Consider the following 4660-nt stretch of genomic DNA (forward strand, 5'->3'; position numbering starts at 1 on the left):
TCGAGGAGGAGGAGAGATCGAAGTGGGGATGCGGTTCTGAAATTTTCCTTATATAGCAAAGGCTTTGGTCCCGGTTCATGGCACAAACCGGGACCAATGCCCCTCTTTGGTCCCGGTTGGTGGCACCAACCGGGACCAAAGGCCTCTTTTCAGTAGCCCAAAGGGCGGGAAGCAGAGGGCTTTGGTCCCGGTTGGTGCCACCAACCGGGACTAAAGAGGGGCATTGGTCCCGGTTGGTGCCACCAACCAGGGACTAAAGAGTGGCATTGGTCCCGGTTGGTGCCACCAACCGGTACCATTGGACCCGTCTAATTACTTATTTATTTTCTATAGCTGTTTTTTAGTTGGTTCGCTTGGTTCGCTTCAAGCCTTGAGGAATAGGGTAGACTGCACGGAGCTATGTGTAGTGCAGTTTACACTATTCCGAAAGGCTTGAAGCGAATTAACTAGCATTGCGCCTCTTTTTTATTTTTAATGACTTATTACCACACAGAAATAAATAGAAAAAAATAAATATAGCAGAAAAGAAAAAAATATAAAAAACTACTCAGAAATAAATAGAAGAAAAAATAGTTGTGATTAACTTTACTAAAATCTTTTTTATTTTTAATGACTTATTAGAACTCAGAAATAAATAGAAAAAATAAATATAGCAGAAAAGAAAAAAAACTATATAAAAAACTACTCAGAAATAAATGGAAGAAAAAAATAGTTGTGATTAACTTTACTAAAATCTTTTTTATTTTTAATGACTTATTACAACTCAGAAATAAATAGAAAAAAATAAATATAGCAGAAAAGAAAAAAAACTATATGAAAAACTACTCAGAAATAAATAGAAGAAAAAATAGTTGTGATTAACTTTACTAAAAAAATGAGCATAGATGCGCTTATTGAGAAAATTAGAACTAAATTCATAATAAATTTCTACTAACTTCAGAGAAATTTAATATGAATTTAGGTCAAATTCCCTGTATAAGGGCATCTATTTTCACTTTGAGAGGAGCTCAACAAGGAAGAGAGGGAGGGGCTTATAAATCGGTGTGAGACCCCTTCGGTTGGCGAGGTGGGACTAAACTGTGGCCCCAACGAGGACCAACCCTTTAGTCCCGGTTGGTGGTATGAACCGGGACTAATGGGCGGCCTTTGATCCCGGTTCATGCCTCCAACCGAGACCAATAGTGGTGGGCCAGGAGCGAGGACCATTGGTCCCGGTTCGTCCCACCAACCGGGACCAAATGGTCCAGACGAACCGGGACCAATGGACCACGTGGCCCGGCCGGCCCCCGGGGCTCACGAACCGGGTCCAATGCCCCCATTGGTCCCGGTCCTGGATTGAACCGGGACTAATGGGCTGACCCAGCCTGGACCAATGCCCCCTTTTCTACTAGTGTATGCATGTGCCATCTGATCACTGATCATATGACCTAGATGCTCATATCACCATAGCGGGTAATTAAGCTATAATGAGCACCCAATATGAGCAATGGGGAGGCGTTGGATCCAAGATGCAGTGGCACACACGAGGCCTGAATGTTTTATTTGCAAAAAAACCTTTAGAGAGTTTGGAAATTGCGCATAATTACAAAGACTACTCCCAAGCCATTGGATTTCACTTCCAACGGTGTAAAAACTCGTGTCACCATAGCATCTAAGCTGCAGGGTGAATGTGATATTCTATGTGATACGTCTCCAACGTATCTATAATTTTTGATTGTTCCATGCTATTATATTACCCCTTTTGGATGTTTACGGGCTTTATTTTACACATTTATATCATTTTTGGGACTAACCTACTAACCGGAGGCCCAACCCGTATTGCTGTTTTTGCCTTTTTCAGTATTTCGAAGAAAAGGAATATCAAACGGAGTCCAAACGGAATGAAACCTTCGGGAGCATGATTTTTGGAATGAACGTGATCTAGACGTCTTGGAGTGCAAGTTAAGAAACAGCCGAGGCTCCCACGAGATAGGAGGGTGTGCCCCCCCTGTAGGGCGCGCCTCCTGTCTCGTGGGCCCCTCAGGCGGCCATCGGCGTACTTCTTCCTCCTATATATACCTACATACCCCGAAAACATCTAGGGGCAGGACAAAACACAATTTCCACCACCATAACCTTCTGTATCCGCGAGATCCCATCTTGGAGCCTTCGCCGGCATTCTGCCGAAGGGGGAATCGACCACGGAGGGCTTCTACATCAACATCCTTGACTCTCCGTTGAGTTGTGAGTAGCTTACTACAGACCTACGGATCCATAGTTATTAGCTAGATGGATTCTTCTCTCTTTTTGGATCTCAATACAATGTTCTCCCCCTCTCTTGTGGAGATCTATTCGATGTAATCTCTTTTTGCGGTGTGTTTGTCGAGATCCGATGAATTGTGGGTTTATGATCAGATTTATCTATGGATAATAATTGAATCTTCTCTGAATTCTTTTATGTATGATTGAGTTATTTTTGCAAGTCTCTTCAAATTATAAGTTTGGTTTGTCCTACTAGATTGGTCTTTCTTGCCATGGGAGAAGTGCTTAGCTTTGGGTTCAATCTTGCGGTGTTCTTACCCAGTGACAGAAAGGGTTGCAAGACACGTATTGTATTGTTGCCATCGAGGATAACAAGATGGGGTTTATATCATATTGCTTGAGTTTACCCCTCTACATCATGTCATCTTGCTTAATGCGTTACTCTGTTCTTATGAACTTAATACTCTAGATGCATGCTGGATAGCGGTCGATGTGTGGAGTAATAGTAGTAGATGCAGGCAGGAGTCGGTCTACTTGTTATGGATGTGATGCCTATATACATGATCATGCCTAGATAACATCATAATTATTCCCTTTGCTATCAATTGCTCGACAGTAATTTGTACACCCACCGTAATACTTATGCTCTTGAGAGAAGCCTCTAGTGAAACCTATGGCCCCCAGGTCTATCTCTTATCATATTTGCTTCCAATCTACTTTTATTTGCATCTTTATTTTCTGCATTTATATTATAAAATACCAAAAATATATTTATCTTATCATACTATCTCTATGAGATCTCACTTTCGCAAGTGGTTGTGAAGGGATTGACAACCCCTTTGTCACGTTGGTTGCGAGTTCTTTATTTGTTTGTGTAGGTTCGTGGGACTTGTTGAGGAGCCTCCTAATGGATTGATACCTTGGTTCTCAAAAACTGAGGGAAATACTTACGCTACTATTGCTGCATCACCCTCTCCTCTTCGAGGAAAACCAACGCAAGCTGAAGACGTAGCAAGAAGGATTTCTGGCGCCGTTGCCGGGGAGGTCTTCGCTCAAGTCAAGACATACCAAGTACCCATCACAAACTCATCTCCCTCGCATTTACATTATTTGCCATTTGCCTCTCGTTTTCCTCTCCCCCACTTCACCCTTGCCATTTTATTCGCCCTCTTCTTCCCAATCTCCTCCTCTCTTTTCCGCTTGCCTTTTTCTGTTTGCTTGTGTGTTGGATTACTTGTTCCCATGGCGCAAGATAATACCAAATTGTGTGATTTCTCGAATACCAATAATAATGATTTCCTTAGTACTCCAATTGCTCCTCTTAATGATGTTGAGTCTTGTGAAATCAATACTGCTTTGCTGAATCTTGTTATGAAAGATCAATTCGCCGGCTTCCTAGTGAAGATGCCGCTACTCATCTAAACAACTTTGTTGATTTGTGTGATATGCAAAAGAAGAAAGATACGGATAACAATATTGTCAAATTGAAGTTATTTCTGTTTTCACTGAGAGATCGTGCTAAAGTTTGGTTTTTGTCTTTGCCTCAAAATAGTATTGATTCTTGGAACAAGTGCAAAGATGCTTTTATCTCTATGTATTTTCCTCCCACTAAGATCATCACTCTTAGGAACTATATTATGAATTTTAAACAACTTGATCATGAGCATGTTGCCCAATCTTGGGAAAGAATGAAATTGATGCTTCGCAATTACCCTACTCATGGTTTGAATTTATGGATGATCATACAAAAATTTTATGCCGGTTTGAACTTTACTTCTAGAAATCTCTTAGATTCGGCCGCGGGAGGCACGTTTATGGAAATAACATTGGGTGATGCTACAAAACTTCTTGATAATATTATGGCTAATTATTCTCAATGGCACACCGAAAGATCTTCTAGTAAAAAAGCGCATGCTATAGAAGAAATCAATGTTTTGAGTGGAAAGATGGATGAACTTATGAAATTTTTTGCTACTAAAAACACTCCTTTTGATCCTAATGATATGCCTTTGTCTTCCTTGATTGAGAATAATAATGAATCTATGGATGTGAATTTTGTTGGTAGGAATAGTTTTGGAAACAATGCTTATAGAGGAAACTTTAATGCTAGACCGTTCCCTAGTAATTCCTCTAATAATTATGGAAATTCCTACAATAATTCTTATGGTAATTTCAATAAGATGCCCTATGATTTTGAGAATAGTGTGAAGGATTTTATGTTTTCTCAAAAGAATTTTAATGCTTTGCTTGAAGAAAAATTGCTCAAAGTTGACAATTTGGCTAGGAACGTTGATAGACTTTCGCTTGATGTTGATTCTCTTAAACTTAGATCTTCTCCTCCTAAGCATGATATCAATGAGTCTCTGAAATCAATGAGAATTTCCATTGATGGGTGTAAGGAAAGAACCACTAGATTGCA

Source organism: Triticum aestivum, chromosome 6B, assembly GCF_018294505.1.
Source record: "Triticum aestivum cultivar Chinese Spring chromosome 6B, IWGSC CS RefSeq v2.1, whole genome shotgun sequence".
NCBI lineage: Eukaryota > Viridiplantae > Streptophyta > Magnoliopsida > Poales > Poaceae > Triticum > Triticum aestivum.